The 22605-nt window shown below is 45.6% G+C and overlaps 1 long non-coding RNA gene across 1 annotated transcript in view; it reads right to left on the reverse strand.

The window, feature by feature from the left end:
• Positions 1–22605, reverse strand: part of LOC118786434 — a 46576-nt gene that overhangs the window by 21497 nt on the left and 2474 nt on the right. The window contains exon 2 of the long non-coding RNA XR_005005339.1: positions 11941–12026. This is a non-coding gene — a long non-coding RNA (uncharacterized LOC118786434). The remainder of the gene's footprint in view (positions 1–11940; positions 12027–22605) is intronic.

The raw sequence follows: 22605 nt of genomic DNA on the forward strand, positions 1-22605 counted from the left end.
TTAAATGCATAACATTGTAAAAAATTGTAACCCATGTAAATTGCCCTGGATTAGAGCATCTGCTAATGTAATGTAATGTAATGCTTTTTACAGCATATTTGACTGTGTCTGTCTGTGCTAGAGTGTATCTGACTGGGTGTGCCTGTGTAATGACGTTTTTGACTGTGTTTGTCTGCCTGCGTCTGACTGGGTCTGGCTTTTGTCAGCTCCTTTTGCATCAGACATCAACCAAGCCACAGGCTTAATGGGTTTGACAAATATAGCCAAATCACTGTTTGAAATTTGCTACCATTCACTAACCACACAGGGTAAAGACTAATATTCCTCTTTGATGCGCTGTTTTTATACAAACTATGTCAAATAAAAGAATTCCATTTTTGAATATATATATTTTAATACAATAAATAAATGGATGACATCCCACCACCTGAAGCTGAACCTCAGTAAAACGGATCTCCTCTTCATCCCAGCCGGCCCTTCCTCCCTGCATGACCTTTCCATCACCTTCGATGGCACCACAATACCATCCTCTCGGACAGCAAAGAGCTTGGGCATCACCCTCGACAGTAACCTGGACTTCAAGGAGCACATTGCTCGCACGTCACGGGCCTGCCGATTCCTCCTCCACAACATCAGGAGGATTCGCCCGTTCCTAACCACATACGCGACGCAGCTCCTTATCCAGGCCACAGTTCTCCCTCGACTGGATTACTGCAACGCTCTCCTTGCAGGCCTCCCAGCATGCACCACCCACCCTCTCCAGCTCATCCAGAATGCAGCTGCCCGACTGATCTTCAACCTCCTCAAATTCTCCCATGTTACTCCCCTGCTGAAATCCCTCCACTGGCTTCCTGTCGCTGCCAGGATCAGATTCAAGACCCTGACCCTCGCCTTCTCTGCAGTCAACAGGACAGCCCCTGCCTACCTCCAAGAACTCATCCAGCCCTACACACCAGCCCGACCCCTACGCTCAGCAGCAACTGGACGCCTTGCTCCCTGCATGGTCAAGGCAGGAGGTGCTCGTTCTGCCAGACATCGGCGTTTCGCCTACATCGCTCCCCAGTGGTGGAATGAACTCCCGGTCTCGCTACGGACAGCTTCTTCAACACAGTCCTTCAGACGGGGCCTGAAGACGCACCTCTTCAGACTCTACCTGGACTGACCCAGCACACAATTGCTGCCCCCCCCCCGTCCATCAGTGCTGTCGTAAATTGCTGTGCTTTTTAAATTGTGCTTTTAAATTTTGTCTCTTGTTGCCGCCTTTACCCTGACGCTCATTGTGCCGTTTGAAGTTGTTGAAGTTTGCCGTTTGAAAGTGTATTGTACTAGTTGCCCTTTAGGCTGTACTTGTAAAAATCTGATAGTACTGCGTCCTCAAACAGACCTTGCTCTCAGCTGAGAACTCTCATTGTGGAACTGTACACATCCTGTCCCCGTACTGTCGCTGTACCTACTGTATGCACTTTTGTAAGTCGCTTTGGATAAAAGCGTCTGCTAAATAAATAAATGTAAATGTAAATGTAAAGCTGGTAAGCAAGGACGTAAGTCAATGTGACATTCTGTGCAGTGATTAGACTAGTGCAAGTCATCTTGCAGACTAGTGCAAGTCATCTTTGCATTTAGCACTCTGCAACAGAAACAGCCATTACCGCAAAGACAAACTGTGCACACCTTGTGGTGACAGACATGGGCGGCAGTTTGTTTTGAAAAGTGCTGGGGACGACGACGGGTTCGACGTGTTCACACCTTTTTAAAGCGGTGGGGACAAAATGGGCCACGACAAAAAGTGGTGGGTCCCCAGCGTCCCCAGCGTAAATGACGCCTATGGTGACAGATAAGGAGAAGTAGAAGGTATCACGATCTATGTATGCAGACAACCAAGCATGTTTCACAATTAAGCAAACAATAAGTATGTACATATCTATGGAACCTACTTGTGCTATGTGACTAACGCTGATGTCACTCCACACGCCAATGCACACATTATATAAGTGATTCACCAGGTCCTTCTCACTTTGCCAGCTCAAAGCTGGCTACCACAATACACTTTCACATTCCAGGGAAAAAAAACACCTTATTGCCAATTTTGCCCCACAATGGAGCAAGCCTTCAGTGTTAAAAATGGTCCCCACTCAACGTGCAGTAGCTGTTAGCTTTCATACTGCCCGCCAAGGTGGCTTATGAAATGTTATGAAATATTTGTTAACGGCATGAAACATTTAGCCAATGCTTAAAACATTTACTAAATGTATGAAACATTTACAAAATGTATGAATCATTCAGTAAATACTGAAAAAATCTAAATAATAGAACATTAAGTTTAAATATTTATTTTTGTCTTAAATATATGATTTGGAGGAACATCTTAGAGTTGTTATTCATCTAAAACCTTTCAAATCTTCCTACATGTGGAAAGCAATCGCATTTTGTTAAATATGGTACAAGAACAAGTATTTAGCTTTAGTGTCAAAATGCATAGCAAAATAAACACCCTGTAAATAAACATTCAATATAAATAAACGTATGTCATATTTAGAATAGAAACACGAAATGCATGTTTTCGTTATTCATGATAAAATGTATGTGCAGCCGTGTGCATAGGGTAATATCATCTCCTGCTGGCACACAGAATTAAGCTGTATGTAAAATGAGGCACACTGTAAAAATCAGGTTACAGGAGAGTGCTTCGGTCCAGCGCTCCAGAGGCGCTGCACTTCATGCATGTAAGAATGTTTCCTGAAATGAAGCAGTGCTCCGTGAGGCCAAGCGGCATCCTCAATGCCGGTGTGCGCTCACTCATTCAAATCAACTGACTTGCAAAGCACTTAACACTTGTATTATGCAGTGGTATGTGGCGCTGTACTATAATTTTAGCCTTGCGCTTATGGTTCCCATGTGCAATCTATCCACCCATCCATCTATTTTTCTATCACTTGATTTGCAGAGTGGTTAACTTGTGACTTACAACTGCTCTTGAGCAACTGGTGGTTAACTGGTGGACACAAGACACCAATGAAGCTGACAAACAAGTTTTTATTCCGTTTTGCTCCAGAGCTCTGTTCAAGGTATGGCTTTTCATATGTGCCTGAAATATAATTTTTTTGTGTCCTATTTGAATGAAATACCCAGGCCATCTACTGGTTGAATCAGGCAGCCTAAAACTTCCGAATATAAGGCCACAGGCACACATGCTAATGTGTGCAACATTTTACATCTGTTGATTGATCATGTAAGGAAAACTTTACTATGAAGAAATACTCTCGGCTTGCCCACAGCTTTAAGTCTTCTTTTCAATTGTGAACTTAACTCACTTATTTAACACACAAACAATCACTGCCCCCCCCCCCCCCCCCCCCCACCAAAAAAAAGCATATACATATGAGATAATCAAAGTCACAGGAAAAAAAAAATTCATAGACATTGTTTCAGGAGCAATAATACCACTCCAGTCAGGGCCAACTGACTGTACTAGGAAGCAGAGACAAGCAGATGAGGAAGTACAAGTCCTTTCATGTGATTTCCAATGAGTCATGTCAACAGGCCTGTGGTTTCTTCTGCTGCTCTGTATTAGAAGATGTCAGAGCAGCAGAAGTCTGTAATACTGAATATCTCATTAATTTTGTACCATTCCTTTGTAAGAACGTAAACAGGATTCGTAAGTCCTGCTGGTCTCCCTGCATCTACCACAGGTGTTCCATGGCTTATCCATAATGCCACGGCTGACTGCTGTACAACCCGCCATATCATCTCCCTTCGCTGACTGCTGGTAATGGCCCATATTAAATCCAAAACCGGGGTGCTTGCCTGTCAACAAGGCCAGCCCCGACTTGCAGGCCCCCATAAAACCTTTACATTCCTGTCAGAGCTCTCCATACTGCAACCTGTGGTGACGGTTAGCCACCCAACGGGGGTGCATTCTTCTTCTATATCGACCCCGTCGTGGAACAAGCTAGCTCTATATATCAGTCAGAACAGCAGAGTCACTGGCCATACTGTGGCACAGACTGAAAACCCACCTCCTCGGGCTGAATCTTTGTTCCTTGAGCCCAGACTCTCCTTTTGCTTAGCACTCACATTCTTAGCGCCACATGCTCTTGATTACCGGTGTACCTTGTGATTGCTATTATAACACTTCTACACTTAGCTCTTTGTATTCTGTACCCTGTAGTATGTAACTTGTGCATAACAGCATATTGACTGTAGCATGGCGTTTTACATATTTATGACACTGTTTTCAACTGTGTTACAAGTGACATTTGTACCTATACCCCTCTTCATTTGCCTTCTTTTGTGTACCACGCAAGTCGCTGTGGATAAGAGTCACTGTTAAACGACTAAACGTGATGTAAATGAATTTCGGGCTGGCTGGCAGAGGGGCACTCCCGCCTCCCCGAACCCGGCTCCGCATTTCCCCGGGCCTCACTGTCTGCGCACAAAAGCACTCCCCTTCAGGGGGGATGTCTGCCGGCACATCCCGACCATTATTCATGAAGCCCTGAAATTCCATTTTCACATTTAAACACTTGTTTATGCAAGCGGCATTGAGCGCTTTCAGAGGGCTTGACCACAGCAATCAACCGTGGAAATCACTCTGCACCGCAATCCTGCCCACACAAACGCTTCCTGTATTTTTTTTCCTCCTTTCCCTCCACATTTTGCATGTGCTGATTGCTACACATATTAGTGAGCTCTGGCCAAGACTGGTTTATCTGTTCTTTTCTTCCCCACCCCAGAGACGGGCTCTGTCAGTCAGTTCTAGCTTTGCTCCTGCAGGGTGCCACCATCTTGTTCCTGCTCCTTCTGTTTTTTCATTTTCCACTGGGAATCCTATGCTGCTTCTTCCTTTAATGAGGGCTGTGAGGGAATCCATTGCACACTGCCACACAACACTGAATACTCTGGCCATAAAACTACAACTAAGGGAGCCTGCAAGAAACAGAAAGTATATCGTCCTGGTGGGAATACCAGACACCCCCCGCAAGACTGACACCAAAACGTGTGCCTGGGAATTGGCGGCATAACTTATCTTACTTCCCATTCTCTGACATGTATATTGTCTGTGGTATTAAAAAATTAATGTTCTCCATCTTGCCCTTAAGGTGAGCCACACTACCTTTTCACTCAGGCAGCAGTATCTGCTTGCAGTTCTTGTTACACAGCCTGGGTCACACTAAGGCCGCAGACGGCGGTTATATCATCCTGGGAGTCAGTCCAAAAGACAGACTGGGCCGAGCCCCGCTGAGCCCGGCACCCTTCAGGAGGGATACAGCACCTGGCAGAGGCACGTCTTCCAGCACCGACGCCTCGGCTCCGCTAATGTACCGAGCAATTACACAACAGCCCGGTAATCGCTGTAACAATGCGAGCAGGATCAGCCCTCCTACCTACAGGGCTGAGATTCTCTACAGCGCCCGAGCCGGAGGGAGAGGAAGCCGCAGGTGCGGGGGGCGTGCCTGACTGAGTGCTACAACAGCGGCGACTACCCATTTGGCACCGCGCCAGCTCCCCCAACGGGCCAAAACTCCCGCTATAAGCTTCAGCACTGCGGATAGCTGCTCTGCTTCCCCTCTCACACGAAAACAGCACCTCGTTTCCTAATTACACAGACGCGAGGCATCTTGCGATTAGCACGGCGTTTTGTAGGAAGCAGCCTGACTCGAGCGCCCGGTGAGGAAGCTCCCAGCAAGCGGCCTCGCACGCTCGCTCACTCTCCCCCGGCTGCCGTTAGTTTTTGCTCTGCAGAGCCGTCCCGTGGGGCCGCCCCTTCCAAGAAGATCCTCCTGGGACCCTCCGCAACAACACCGATCGCCCCCAGACACCACAGCCGAGGCACCCCCTCCCACTCCTCTCAACAGGCCTCCTACGAGTGACTCACCTGTATTTAATGCAGGTATATTTAGACTTCAGTTTCATTACTTTATTTCACGCCCTGTTTTATCTCTCCAGCTCCTGCCTTCCCTTGTGGGGTACAATAAACGCCCACAGGCATGGGCCCTGCTGTCTCTGAGTAGTAAACACCAACACAAACTCCCTGCCTACATTGTGTAGTCACTCCTTATCGTCACACGGCTTTCGATCCAAAGTTCACCCACCCATAATTAGTTTATGATTTTGTGTTAGGAGTAAATACTGCTGTTGTGTAATGCAAACCATTTTTGGGGCAGGTCCCCAGGCTTCCCCAGGTGCCAAATTCACAGTCACGATTGGTAAAAGCTGCTGTGTGGCGTGACAGAAACCAAACTGTGCAGTAAGTAGGCAGTCACATGAGACAGCAGGGGCCTTGTGGAAAACACCAATGATTCCAATGGAGCGTGACTTTTTTTTTTATTCCATCATGCAAAACTACAGACTTGGTGGAGAATACAGGCACCCGAACAGGACTCAGACATCTATTTGCATGAAAGTCCTTACTACCTGGTTTCTAAGGCATGAAGAAGTATGTAAATGACCAAAGAGCACTGGAAGGGCTGGGCCAGCTCACCCAAGCCATCTGCTAAATGACACACCTTGAGGGTCCTCCTAGGTCTGCCATCCAGCAGCAATATGGCCACCTTGCCTTCTCTTCCGTGTCCTTATAATGCCATGGTCCTTACCCAGAAGCCTACCTGCTCAGAGAAGCTATGCATTAGCCCAGACCAAGCTGACTCAGCAAGTGGCAGAAGAGAAGACTATGAGGACCCAGAGTGTTCAGATGATCAGCTAAGTCAACCTTCCAAGGGAGTCCCTCATTACATTACATTATATAATTGTCATTTAGCAGACACTCTTATCCAGATTGACTTACATAGGTTACAATTTTTACTTGTTATCCATTCATACAGCTGGACATTTACTGAGACAATTCTGGGTTAGGTAACTTGCCCAAGGGTACAGCAGCAACAGTGTCCCAGCCGGGAATTGAACCAGCAACCTTGCAGTTTCGAGCCCTGCTCCTTAGTACTATGCTATACTGCTGCCCTTCATGAGCTAGGGGGACCTCCCTTAAGATGAGGGTGTTGAGGAACAGCAAGTAGGCTAAAACAGCTGTGCACCTCTGTGCACCTATAACATGCAGACAGTTCGGTGGATGAAAGATGCTTCCTAGGAATAGGTGCTTCCATATGCACTTTCCTCTACATATGAGGTGCCCCAGTCATCAAGAGGCTTTTAACCTTTTCAGGTCCTCTAAACCCATTATCCATAGTATGGCCTGGAAATCACTTCTGGAGGCCGGGGGAACAGCCCTACCCTCATGGATCCTTCATTGACTATGTCACAGGGACGGCATGAGCTACATTAGGTGCTGGACTAGATTGATACGGTCATATCCCCTATTAATCTGCCATACTGGTGGAAAAATGATCATAGAAGGGAAAATATTCACATTGGGGTAAAGCAAATGGTCAAGTGTAGTTAATCAAAGCATGCACTGTCCACACCTGCTGTCCTTGCACTGAAACCACATGATCAATCTGCCTCTCTAACGACTTATCAAAGTCTAACCCATCCCTCGTTAATCACTTGGGAAACGTCCTCTGTGCTTCCACCCTATACCTGAATTAAGCTGTCAGGAAGGTTCCTCTAACCTCCGCTGCTCGCGAAAAAGATAGCACTCTCCACTGTCATTAAGGTATTGCACTGCCAAATTCTCCATTTTATCTTAATGAGGATTAAGACAGGAGCACATGAAAAGTGTGCTGCAATCACACCTGGATTGTGCTATGACCTCCCTGGAAGAAGGTATCCACTCTGAGACCCTGGAATTATCTGACAGCAGACTATGCTGTAGTGCCCCTGCACCTGGCAGGTTTAACCTGAAGGAGTGCTGTCTGGCCCAAAATGGAGCACAACATCTGGGCTTCTTATAAAATGGGTCCTCTTTAATCCAAAGGAGAAAAAAAAAAGTGGACACCATTCATGACTGTCCTCAACTTCAAACAAAATCACCTGTGAGGACTTGCTGCTGAGAACATCTCTTGCCTTTCCTTTCACATAATTTCTATACCACACATCAGCAAGGGTGGCTACCATGGATGGACAGATCTGACTACTTGCTCAGGAAAATGAAAGTGACATACTGCTCAGACATCCTAAAAACACTGGGCTACTCCCACCCATTTCTAGCCAACACTAACCTCTCAGAGCAAGGATTGAGGGCTGTACTGCTGTAGGACATTAATGAAGGAACACCCATCCTCTTCCTCACATATCAGCCCCCATCCACAGAGAGCAACTACTCCCCCATATAGAAGGGTTTCAGTGGATGGATGAATGCCCACGGGACTAACTGTTACCTGGCCCTACTGCCCTTCCATTATATTTACATTACATTATTGGCATTTAGCAGATGCTCTTATACAGAGCAACTTGTGTCCTACATCAACATCAATTCTAGTTTATTTTTTTAACAATGTTATCCATTTACACAGCTGGATATTTACTGAGGCAATTGTGAGTCAAGTACCTTGCCCAAGGGTACAGCAGCACTGGCCCTGTGGGGATTTGAACCAATAACCTTTTGGTTACCAGTCCTGCTCCTTATCCAATATGCCACACTTCCATGTCTCCTCCTTGCAGAGGTCTGGCTCTGCTCATGAGAACGCCAATGCCCTCTGCCATCTGCTCTCCCACTGGATACCTGCCATTTCTCTCATGCCTGGACTGAGGGAGAGGGTGTACCTGGCAGAGGGAGAGGAGGCTGCAGGTGTGGGCTCGTGCCTGCTTAACTGCAACAGCAGTGGCAGCTGTCTGTTCACCCTCTGACTCCTATCTGTCAGCTGGCTGAAATTCCCGCTCAAAGGTTTCGACACTACAGACAACCAGCATCATATTCTGCAACCTCGGGGAGAGGTACGTTCTTCCAAGGTCTTTGCTGTAAAATAGTACTTGGGTTAAAACAATATGCATGAAGTGAAACAAACTGACACATTAAACCTGTACTCTATACATTGTCCACATCTTCCATTACCATTTGAATTCAAATGACTGACTGATGTTAGCCTTTTTTGTCCCAGCACTGCAAGGGCATTGAGGGTCTTTTTCAGAATGCTGAACCAGGTGTCAAGATGGCACAGCGCTGGCGTCATGCTAGCACTGGTCTGTGTGAAAGACACCCTTGGCACCTGAGTCAGGCCTACGATTTGCATTTAAATTTCTGCATCCGCCATTGCTGAAACAGATGTTCCATCTCCGGATAAACAGTTACCCAGACAACAGTAAGCAGCTTCAATGATTCCATTGTCACCGGTGATGTTCCAGAATGTCACTCTCACTAGTCACAATGGCTTCCCATCTTCCTTGGATAATTGACTCGCCACACACAGTGGTGAGAACAAGACCCCTTCCTCCACTTGCATGAGTGAGCCGTTGTCTGATAATTAATCTCAGCCAAGCAAAAAGGACCCACATTCACTCGACACAAAGGGCCTGAGTCACAGCCATTGGAATTAAAACAAAGCCACCTATCTTACAATCGGTTTATCTGAAAGGGACAAAGATCTGCCCTGACAGATTTTCCTGAGGAGTCGTGTTACGCGAGACAATGGGTGATCTTATTCAATATCACGGCTCAAAAGGCCTATTCCATTTAAAATTGATTTCAGAAAGGGGGCGAGTGGGTTTAAATTGAAATAATTCATTTTGAGCCAAGAAAGGAGAAATACATGCTCCTTTATGCTCTTATGGTAGCTGTCTCGGTACATGAATAGGAAATGGAAGAAATGCTTGGCATAAGGCTACACAACATTAACCGCCTCCATCAATTATAGTAATTGCCCATTACGTTAATGTTTGTAAGTGTGTGTCCACTTGTACTCAGCAGTTTGAACATGGAGGTAGAAAAGCTCGCCCCACTTTTCTGTGTTTCTTGAGTGGTAACTGTTAAACTTATCACCTGGTATGCTATAATAAGACATGGTTACTGACTGTCTGAATCTGCTTGAAACGTTTTACTGTTTTTGTCATTAAAAAAATTTGTAACCATAAGGAAATATGTCAATTTGAATTTAAACAATAAAAAAACAACAAAGTAAACAATTCACACAATGGACATGTTAATTATGTGCATGGAAATGAATGAGACGAAGCAGAAAAATGCATTTGCTTGTTCCTGAGAAATGATGAATAAGGCAGTCAGACCGAGTACTGCAGCTTTGTTGCAACGCACCCTCAAGGAAGACCCTGTTGCTTCTCACAACCAGTCATTAAGGAAGTGGATTAGAGGCGTTACATGTAACTGAGGAATTTGGAGAGAGTTCGGGCGAGTGTGGGAGTGCATTTAATTTCGTTTTTAATAAACAGTGACTGCTTCATGGATGGGTAGCATGGATTAAACTCCTGTTTCAAGCTCTCGTTCCCTCTCTCCTCTCAAGGCCAACAGATGTGGCCACGCCTGATTGTCTTTCCAGATCCTGTTTTGGCGTAAGGCTCCTCAAAAAGGACTGTTATTCAGATCAGTTGAGCTGAAACTGCCTTTTTTGTTTGTAGAGTTCTCTTTCCTTCTTTTTTTCCATAGCTACTATCCAGACTCAACAAGCAGTCCTCGCCGTCTCACAAACTCTCCCCACCCAGAGCTCTACGAGCAAACAGAGCTCCAGAAAGACCTACAAGCTATGACAGCATCACCTTCCAAGCCTTCTTGCATTCGGAAGCCTGGGTTGCTTTTGGCAGCCCAAAAATTCTCTTCCTAAAAGCATATAATGTGTGGATACAGGTATGATAGTTGCTTTCTGAGATGGCTGAGAATCTTTAGAGTAGGAGAAAGTGGGCACGGATCTTAAGGTTTATGGATACTGACATATTTGTTATTTTGTCAATATAGTATTTTATACAATGACATTTTGCTTCAGCTGTGCTACAGACCATTAATGTACATCAATTTCTATCCATCTAGCCCTATTATATGTACCAATCCGCAGGCCCCGCTTGGTAAGAGCATCTGCAAAAGGAATAAATGCAAATAAATATGAAGTGACCTCTTACCAAGGATAAATAGAAATGCTGGATACCTGGGATCTGCTGTAGTGCAAACAGAGTTTAGGAAGGCAGTCTGTCCGTGCCCAGGTGCAGGGACAGGACTGTGTAACACACCAGTGACCAACAAAAGCTTTAGGAGTGCACCAGCATCCTCACAGCGACCTTGCTCATGTCGCTGTCCCGCCGCAGAAGATGGGGGCACACCTGAGCCGAGCTGGGCTTACTGGGGTCCGCGGTGTGTTCCTCAGTGGGGCCTCTGATGGGAGGACTCGCACCTCGCACGGCCGGCCGTGTCACTCTCAGCCGGTCTCAAACCTTTCACATCAAAACAATGTGGAAAACAAACAGAACAAAAGATGTGCCAGAAAACGACTAGTTTCCAGCGATCTACGGGGACCCAGGAGGTGCTGTGGCTTTAAAAAAACAAAATTCAGCCCCTCCCTGCCCCCCAAACACACCCCTCTCCAAACCTAAAAAAGTCATGCTATGAAAAGAGAAAATAAAAGTAAATACATGAGAGTGTTTTTCCCCTAACAGCCAGACAAACCACTCCACGGTTTGTTTTCCCCCCCATCGGTGGAGATTTCTTTCCGGTGAGCCTCGTCTTCCTGGCTCTTTAATTTTGCAGGAGCCTGCGGAGGCAGTGGGGACGGGTGAGGAGAGAGGAGTATTTTGGAGAAGTGCGGCTTTGGCTCAGGAAGTGGATCCCGTTCTGGGTACAGCCAGAGGGACAGCATGGCCAGAAGTCAAGCAGCCTCCTCCTGTGAGGTTTACACCACAGCACCCGAATTCAGTACCCACCCCCCCCCCCCCCAAACGGCCCTCCCCTCTCGCAGGCCTAGTGTCATGGACCGAGAACCATACTTATAATCAACTGACTCCTCTTACAACCACAAAGGACATTTTAGTTTGTAGTTTAGTCTTTCTCAGTCAGCCGTGGTGGCGATTCAATAATTTAAGAACTCTAACAAGCAAAGAAGTCCATACCTCTGTGAGGAGTGGCAGTGTTGTCCCGTCACAGGCAGTCTGAGGTCGAGGAGGTAACTGATGATGATGATCTATCGATGATGTATCTAAATGGAGAAAGAAAGGGAAGACATGAATCTCTGTGCATTTACAGTGATGAAACTTTCCATAAATCTAGGCCACTGAGAAATACACTGTTGCATTTTGATTTGTGCAAAAGTACAACTATACATTGACACATTCATTACAAATTCATTGCTGCATGTCTTCTGTGGAAAAAAAAAACATGCTCATGTTTTATTAGCAGTAGTAGCACCCTTACCTGATCTGTACCAAAATACATACTTTACAATGATGTCATCTATTACATATGTATAAATGCGTAAGTTCTACAGATGAGCTGATACACCACTTACACAATACAATCCATATCACAACACAACAGTAGCCATGCAATGATCTTTATGGCAACACAGGGATGAAAACTTTCCTCTATTCAGGCTTGAAATGATCAATAATCAGCAATAATAATCCTTCAAACACATGAGAGGCTCTGCTCAAGAAAAACAATAATTACCATTAAAATACACTGTCAAACAGCAGCAGGGTGTAACTATTAAGAAGACTGAACGTTGAAAGGTTGACTAAAGTAATACTGTCCAGACACGTCAAAATTGCTCCTATCAAAACCCCCATTGTAACGCAGTACCGCAAAATCACAATGTTTTGTCTCCTCGCTAATTAGCACGGAAAGTAAAGTTTGGCGATGGTATCTGAGCGATGGGGAGGAGGCTTCCGTTTATTTATAGGAACCCGCACAGATATCCCTCGGCGAGTTATTCTCAGACTCCTGGCCGGCCGGGACACGGCCGGCTCCAGCTCAGGTGGTCGGAGCGCAAACTTGGCGCACGGCTCCCAGCTCTGACCTTTCGCTCGGTTTCTGGCGCTGGCTGTGTGTTTGTTTGCCTCCTGCTTCCATCTGTCGCCCGGCTGCGCCGGAGGCCGAAGCGCCTTGGCCCCGCGCCAGACAAAGCCGCCGCCCTCCGTCCCTGTCCTCGCTGACACTCCTACACCTACGGTCGAGCCGGGCATGGCAGGGCAGGGTAGCACCTGAACTGGGTCAGTCCCGCTCGGTCACAATGGGATGAACCGGTGGAACCGTCCCACCAAATTCACACGAGCTGTGCTCCACGCGTTCAGTCGGTTGGCAGGCAGCAGAGCTGGCTAACTTCCACCTCAGAGAACTGAGATGAATGGATTTTTTTAGTAAGACTTGCACCACCTCTAGTCCGCATCAACGTAATTATGCATTGGATATTTGTGCTGGTTGCAAGGCTGCGCCGTGCTGTAGGGTGATCCACTGTGCTATACTGTGCTGTAATGCAAAGCATTCTCCTGTGCTGTAGGGTACTTTAATGTGGAGCCTTCCTCTTTGCTATCTGACACTTCCAACAGGAAACATTCTACTGTGCTACAACTGTGATGTAATATGGAACGTTCTGTGCCATGCATTACTGTAATGTGAAGCACTCTTCTGTGCTATTACGGTCCATAAATGTAATGCATTCTTCTGTACAATGGGGTACTTAAATATAAAATAAGATAGCACTTTATTAATCCAAAAAGAAAATTGCCTTGCCAACAGTCAAGCATGTGGGGAAACAGGGGTATACAACATAAAACAGGACAATAAAAAAAAAAAAAATCAGCCGCACCATTACAATAACGTGGGGTATAATTTCAGTAAGTGAGTTTATTGCACTTCTTGCACTTACATATATTGCACATAAGACGTTTCACATTTAACTGCACTTAAGTTCTTGCACTGCGAAGGATCATATGGTGACCTCCACACAACAGAAGGGGGAGGAGTTCAACAGTTTTATTGCTGCTGGTAGAAATATTAAACATTCTTCTGCACTATAGGGTACTTTAATGGGATGCAATCTTCTGCGCTATACCGGACCATAACATCCAGCGCTGTGCGGTGCTGTGCTGCACTGTGACTACACTGTGTGGGGGCGACGCTTTGCCATCTTACGCTGTGATCCTGCACGGCGCCTCTCCCTGTGGCATTTAAGCACCGGCGAAATCCAATCAGCCGAATCCTCCGAGATCCCTGTCAATCCTCTCAGCGGAGGGAAATCCCCCACCGAGACGCGCTTGATGAGTCTACCAGGGCAGGTTGGCAATCCTGTCCACCTACATACAGCACCGACACACAGGGCGGCACGAGAGGGCGTCACGGCCAGGTACCTCCCAACAGAGGGCTAGGCACAGACACAGGGCGGCCATATTGCTCAGCCTTCCAATGCCATAAAGACGTTTCATAACTCAGCCGCAGACTGCTCTGACAGCAGAGAGCCTTCCAAACAGATCATAGGGGTAGGTCAGACTCACGACCCGTGAGACACCCCTTCATTCCTTCATTTTCTGTCAGAGCCTGACACATTATAATTACTTTACTGTCTTACAATTTCATCTATCTGTGCAGGTGGACATTTAGGTGGAGTCAACTGTGGGTTAAGTACCTTGCCCAATTGAACCAACAATCTTTTGGCTGTGTAGCCTTTCTGAGACAACATTTACTGGGACAACTTTGGGTTAAGCCTTTCGGGTTGTGTAACGTTCCGGTTATGCGCCCTGCTCCTCACCACTACGCCACACCACCACTGATACATCTGGTGACTGTGCCAAGCAGAGAGGGATACGGGCGTGGCTCAACCAAGAGGCGGCCATTTTTAAACCAAAACCCACACAGGCTGGCACAGAGTCAAGGCCTCGCTGGAAGCAAGATTTAAGCGGCACAGCCGAAGTTCCACGGTCACCGGAGCGGTGATGAGGACGGCAGGAAGAACGGAGATGCAGCGCGAGGCCGCTTCTCGAATCGCAGCTGTTTAAGTTTGTGCGATCCACAGAAACACGCACCGGGAGGGGAGGTGGTGGGTGGGGGGGGGGGCTGGGGGGTGGAAACATGGGGGTGTATGTTATGTGATCCAAGCGCACAACTACTGTAGGAGTTTTTATTTGTGTTTATTTTCCATGGTGCGAATACTGTGTTCCCCCTGCATTCTCTCTCTCCAGCAGCTGGGACTCTTCTGGCACCGTGTACTTTCTCTCTCTCTCTCTCCATCACTCCCACTCTCTCTCAGTTCAATTTTTCAATATCAATGCTTCATTGGCACGACACACTCATGCCGCATTGCCAAAGCTTAACAATTAATAACAACATGCAATAATCAACAGTGTAGCATAAGAGTAAATAAAGGCTGCAAGTAGCCTCTAGGATATCCAAGCCCCATACAAAAAAAAGCAATCCAGCCAACTGTATTATAGGCACAAAATGCTTGTTATCTGCAAAGGTTATGTGCATAACTATGTGCAAGACTTCTGCAAGATAAAATGGATAGGAAATCACCTTTACGAAGCAAAAAGATCATTCAGCAGATGCTATAAGGCTGCCTAACCATAAGAAACTTTATATCAACGGTATAGATCAAAGTATCGAAGATCAAAGTTTGCAACTTGTTATTTTAATGGTGCAGCTGCATTTTTTTATTGTCCCATTTTTTATGTTGTGTACCTCTGTTCCCCACATGCTTGACTGTTGACAAAGCAATTTCCTTTTTGTATTAATAAAGCACTATCTTACCTTATCTTATCTCAATGTAAAATTCTGAACCTTTTTGCAAATATCATAGTAATCATAAGAGTATCAGATCAGGGAAAACAGAGGTCAGTGAAACAAATGTATAGCCTACAACATTTTTGCCATAACGAAAACTCTGGTTTGTAACATATTCTTCTCTACAATCCTTGTGTTAATCTGTGCTTGTTATATATGCTGGTTATAGTGCACTTACAACAGGATGTTTTAATTTAAGACTTCTCCATGTATACTTCTATTAGCGAATAAATGTTCCCACAAGGTTTCTCCACAACAGTTGCACTAATTAAGACATTAATTGGGACAGTGTCATATTTTGTCACTCTCTAGCAAATTAATACCATATTAGCAGACAGCAGAGTAAGGTATCAGCAGATTGCACAATTATCAAGAAATCACATTTTATATGAGAAATTATGTTGACTGTTGTCTGTGTTCAGATTATTTTGTAAGTGTATTATAAATGTGACTTTTCTTGCAGTTGTAGCTGCTTCTTGGGTTTATTTTTTGACCTGAATAAATGTAGCCTATACAATGTTCTAGCATTGTTTAGCAAGGATCTGGGTTGTTTTTAAAATATTATCATTTTATTCATGGCCCAGGTCTGACAGCATTATCACACCACAGGGACATAGACTTTGCTGCAGAACCTGTTCTGTGGGTAAAAGCAGAAGATGTTCATTCTGATTAAAAAAGACTCACTTCCTTCTCATTTAGGGGGAGACCCAAGGCTACAGACTTTACTCATCACTGTCACTAACTTGTTTAACAGCCCGTTCGTTGATTTACAGTTTTGACTCCAAACTTCCTTCTTGTACACATCATGTCATGAATCATGTCACTGATTTCAGCCTCTACATTGACTTAAAAGAAGCTTAAAAAAAGAAACCTTTCATAATATAACACAGGATCCTTGATTTCAGATGTCAGGGAAGAAGCCTATAGCTAGTTCTAAATCTCTCTCTGTCAGGGGTTGACCTGGAACTTAATATTTTATGAAAAACAATGGGAGGGTGGGCTAAATTATCTCCATGGAAACAGTTGCCACCTCCATCTATCATACATGGGTAGAATTCTGATCATAAAAATCTAATTAAGTCTTCTCTAAAATACTCCATAACAAGATATTTCGATTACAGAATCAGGATGCCCAGAAGATTCTCACTGTCTTCTACCTGGCCATGTCAAACTGGCTCCAAGCTGCAATCCTGTATTTATGGGTTTAGAGGAAAGGACATGACCTTGTTGACATCAGGTGCAGAGAGGAGGCACTTCACCCTCAAGCAGCTTTAGGGCTACTTTACCACATTGACCTGAGGTGACTGGAAACTGCTTGTGTTATCCTGACGAGGGCAGGTGACTAGACTTGTACAAACAACATTTTTTTTTTTTTTGGTAAAGATTCTGAGAAATTGCCGTGATGGCATGACTCCCGTTTGCAGCATAGTGTGGCGTACTTTTTCCTTTTCCCGCCTTGTCCACGGCTGACGAGCAGAATCCCTGTCCTACTAAAAAAATAAGCAACAACATTCGGCTTCATTACTGAAAACCCGCTGCATTTGATCTATCAAAATCATGATCCTATAACTGCCGAATGGCCTGGAAGGTTCTAACCAGACCTTGTGATAGATTTCATCCCATGATTAAATGAGCTCTACTGATGTTCTGATCCGGACCTCCCTTTCTTCTGAGCATGCCAGGGTGGCTAATAGACAGCTTGCCGTCCTTCAATGCGATTTAGCCTGAAGAGAAAAGAGACCTTTGTAGGTAAACAATCTAGTCTCATCCAAGCAAATTTGACGCAGTGGAGATGACATTAGAGCCAGAGGTCTTTCTCGTTCAGCTCGATGCTGCGGCCTCCAATGCACATCTATGCTGTGCTGCTCATGCGACATTTACAGTTACATTTATTCATTTGGCAGACGCTTTTATCCAAGGCGACTTACAAGTGAGGCAGAGTACAACACGAGCGAAAAACCGCAAGGAGTCAACAATAATAGAAGCGCTGCATGACCAGGTTTCAATGGCTGGCCAGACAAGGTACAAGCTAGCTGGTAGAGATAACAAGTACATTAAACGATTAGATTACGTTTTCTTCAGGGAAACAGTTTTGAGACGTGAGAAATTCCTTTAGGTGGTAGTGCTTCAGGTGCAGACATGCTCACCAGGTCCAGCTGTGAATGTGCATCTGTTGCCTGAAAAGGCTTTGGAAGAGAAGGTCTATCGCTGAATGACCCTACTGCTCCGGTCTCTGGGCCACCTGGACCAAGCAGGAAAGGGTTGCAACGTCTCCCAGAAAAGGGAGAACAGCCAAAGAGATCAGATGATAAAAGTCACTATTTGCTGAAAGCCTGACTATCAAAGCAGTTTCTGTAATACCATCCCACTCCCAGCTGAAGAAGAGAGAAACATATTATCTCAAAGAGGTCCTGTGAGACATGATATCACTCTCCTTATTATTACTGAGACATTATTATTGTTGGTATTATATTATTATCCTGTCATCATCACTATGATTATAAGGACAGTCTGGGTCCTGGTGCAGCGTTTCCATGTCTGGAAAAGTACTGTTTGCTCTGTTGTGGGTCAAAGTTATTGTGCTGTTTTCCTTGACCTGTAATTGATTTTCGTGAACAGTCCCTTCATCCTGTGGAAAGTTAATAATTACCACGAATCTGGTTCGAATCCTCAACATTGCAGTCTGACAGGCTGGAGCACAAGCGGAAGCCTGGCCTGCATGCATGTCACGCACACGTCACCCCAGCGGAAATGCAAGGGTATGTATTTTTGGCTTAAAACAAATCAGTATGAGTGATTTAATATTGTGGTTAGAGGAAGTCCGCTCGCATTCCGCCCCTCCACTTCCCTTTATTCCGGGGGACGCCTGGGAGGTTTATAAACAGCCCGCTGTTGTTAAGCGCTGTTGAGTCAGGGCAGCGCAGGACCACACAGGCCTGATCCAGCCCGTCCACCCGCACGACTGTTCTCTCCAGCACCGCCATTACACTCCTGCAGGGATCTGGACGTTCTTTCGCTTTACGGGGCATAAATAATAAATCTGAAACGTAACACACGGGTTCCTGTGAGATTCTTCTCTGTGGCTCTTCCCTGCGGAATGCTGGGTGTTGGCGGGAGGGAACGCTTTCATCATGCGGAAAGTATGTTGTGGCCGCCTGGCTTCCCGCCAGAGATCCTGTCTGTGTGATTACCCCTCTTCCTCAAATGTTTAAGCTCACCGTCCCATCGAGCGCTGTCCACTCTTCTTTTTCTTTTTCTTTTTGGTGGCTTGCAGGTAAAAGCTGTGCTTATTTTATCCCCGCCCATTCAAATGATCCTTGTGAAACCAGCTGTCTGATTGGCTGGTCCCAGGGAGAGTATCCTGCCCTTGCAACGTGACAGGTGACACGTCCTTCTGAACTGTACAATGACGGGATGGGGTTGGGGGGTGGTGGTATTATAACCCTATCACAGGAAGTGTGAAATGTCGCTATCGCTCTGGTAACATTTCAGGGCAGAGGAGAGCGAGAGAGACGGCTAACGGCTCCAGGAAAATCTGATAGGAAAATGTGGCGGCTGTGTGCAGTCACCTGGGACCTATGCAAAATTGCATGGAGGGAAACAGACCACACTACGATGGGTTTCGTTTTAAAGGACCTGGTGGTTCACAGTACTGTGATGGAAAAGGGGAAGGGGGGGGGGGGGGGCACAGAAGTGACACCTTTACCCCTATACCTGAGCGGAACTGAGTGAAAGGTGTAGGCTGGCCGAATGGGACGGCTTTGCCACGACTTCTGGGTTAATGTTTAACAAATGCTTCGCAGCTCCGCTGACAAGCCAGTGTCAAACCCGTTCGGACTCTCGCTGAATCACGCTCTCCCAAAAATACCCCTGCGATCTTTATTTCATCAATATGATGCTCATGTAGGAGTACAGAGATGGAACACAGCCTCCACCTCTCTTTAATGCCTACAGCACTACGGCACAGTGTTTGAAGGGAGTGCGGTGTAAGCATAAGTGAGGCGTTATAAGAGCTGGCTTCTGCAGAGCTGTCAAGCTGGGACTTCAGCGTGCGTGTGCCAATCTCCAGCAAGGATCAAAAACCCCGGGAATAGCAAATACCAGCGAAACGGTAGCAAATTCCAAAGATCTACTACCACCCTTTAAACGGGAGCTGTGTGTTTACTCTCACGGGCAGTATGGGTATTGAGTTTCTCTCAATTAACTGGTCCTACCTGCAGCTTCCAGGGACAAGGTCAACTGGAAATGGCAGCTGAATTGCTGCTCAGGAGTGTGTGTGTGCGCATGTGCATATGCATGTGCATGTGCGTGTGCGTGTGCGTGTGCATGTGGTTGTGTGATTTCGAAGCCTGTGATCTTCTCCCCCTACAGATTTCTCCTGATATCATTCCCTCCTTCAACAGCACAAGACTAAGGAACAAGAGCTTCTTTTACTCTTTTGAGGAAGAAAAAAAAAAAAAAACCTCCCATCGGGCCGTTCGCACACTCTGACACCAGAGTTCCACTCTCAGTTGGCTCTGAGCAGCAGCTCTCCCCCGATTCTCCCTACAGCTACTGTGCTAAGTACTGCTACCGCTTTACCCTGCGTGTGCTCAGGCGGAGGACACGGCGGGCCCTTCCACACACTGCTATACAGTACACAGATAAAAACACAGTGGTTCCCTCCGCAAAACAATCCCCAGAACAATAAAGGGTGGAATTAAGTTACCCGTACGAGCACTGCCATATTAACGCGTCTGAGAGATGCACCTGTATGGAGGTGATTCACACCCCTTTTCGCAGAGAAGGGATGGCGTGAGGCCAGCTGTGTTTGTGGATTGCACAATGCCTTTCCCCTGAATCGTGTGAAAATGGGTGGGACTCCATTACGTAGTGGGCCCCTTGGATACAAGGAAATACAAGTCTTTTGGTAAAAAGAAAAAAAAAAAAAAAACATCTGGATGAATTAAAGTGGCAGACCCACGTGGAAACAGCCCAAAGCAAGCTGACTCAGAGAACGACGTCGCCTCCACTGCCAATAAGTTTGTACCGTTTGATAAATTTTTTGTCCCCCCTGTAACACATTAATCAATTTGAACTCCTGAATGATGTGATTAAGTCAACTCCAACTCTACTGATGCCTTAGGTGAGGGAGCGCAGAGAGGGTCAGAAGGTAAAACCAACTGCGGAACTCGTGGGTTGTGACCATCCAGCTTATGACCTCCGCATGACCACAGCTGTGTTCACAAAACAGACACGATTGTGGTCCCTTCACACGGCAACCACCTGCGTTCAGATCTGCATGCAGATCTGCTTGAAATTCTCAGAATGTGTCTGGCAACAAGACAAAAAAAGGGACATCTGAATGTGGATGCAGGCTAGAGTATCTAGCTTGTTGGCCAATGAATGTTATGTGGCATTTTTGTGAAACTTAACACTGCGGCTTCCAACGCAAGCGCAACACATTCACTGAGAGTGGACACGGTATGTAGCTTCACAGCGATATGAAGACACTTAACTCCAACACTTTGACAGACCTCAGATCCTGCAGTCTTGAGGTTTTACACCTTTTTAGCTGGTGAATTGTCTGGACTGTATAACACTTAGTATGTCCTGTGGTGCTGTGAAGTATCTCAAAGAGACCACATCTGTAGGAGCCAACTAAGCATAAATATGTGGGGTGTCGTGTTCACTGAAACACGGGGCAATCTGCACCCAAAATCCAAAATGAAAGTGTCTAAACACCCGATCAGTACAGACATACCCACATGCATGTGCATGCAAGCACACACACGCATGCACACGCACACACGCATGCTTCTGAAAAGGGATCTGACACAACACACATCTTGATGTTCACGGCCACCATCTCTAACAAAGGACGTGGTGATGTCGCTTATGAGGGCCAATTTGCTTATCTAATTAGAGTCTGGTTCATGTGAGAGCTCATTACACCAGATGGGCTTAATCACGAACAGGCCAGCGTGGCACGGAGAGACAGCTTCTCTTAGCGTGATGACTCACCCAGCGATCCACCACGCACAGGTCAAAGTGCAAGCTAATACGGACTGCCTCGTTATGACGCCTCCAACGGTCTCAAACGAGCTTGCGGAACTCAGCAGAAAGATCCGCTTGACAGCTCCAGCTCCCTTAAAACAAAGGCTGTCACTGCCTGATTTACGGTTTGTGTTATCAGGGACCGCAAAAACTGACAACAAACTGAGCACACAAAAGCAGTGGTTTGCTGCCAGCGTTTCTTTACGTCAACATCAGCACAAAGTTGTCGCAATGTTGTATGAAGGTTCTTTACAACTTTAGACAAGTCCTGCACTATCCATCTCCCATTTATACAAAAAATGTAGATTATTATTTTGTGATAAAAGTAAAAAAAAAAAAAAAAAAAAAAAAAAAAACATTTTTATCATTGTCATTTTCAATCAACTGTACTATGGGAGATATTTTAGTCCCTCATGCAATACAACAATTACATCAAATAAAATGAAATGTATGATTTAATATCAAAGGAATGCATAAATGTTGACATTCAGCTTGTTTTGACCTTTATATACATGTGTGCTTTAAAAGAATGATGCTTGACTATGAGTCATTTATTATGATTAACATAAGTTGTATTAAAACAAAACTAACAGAAAAGGTGATTCTCAAATGCAAGCTTATGCACACACTGAATTTATACTGGCAATGTTGCAGGACATTTTCCTAAGAAAACATTTTAAATATTAATTACATGTTCATTAATAGCCTAATGTCTACTTCAGTTTCATCCACAACTTTTAGTGCCAGACAGCTCAATGCCTCATTTCCATGACCTGCAATTGGACACCTGGAAAGTACTTGATGTGCTAGCCAGCAACGCTCTTCTCTATACTAAACTTTCAGGGAGTGGGGAAAAAAAATCCAGAATTGAATGTTCTTGTCCATTGTCAGGACTCTTTGTCTTTGAAAGTATTCCATATTCCAACCAGACACTCTCAAATAGGACACAGCCAGAATGAAGATCC

This window comes from Megalops cyprinoides, chromosome 12 (assembly GCF_013368585.1).
Source record: "Megalops cyprinoides isolate fMegCyp1 chromosome 12, fMegCyp1.pri, whole genome shotgun sequence".
NCBI classification, from domain to species: domain Eukaryota; kingdom Metazoa; phylum Chordata; class Actinopteri; order Elopiformes; family Megalopidae; genus Megalops; species Megalops cyprinoides.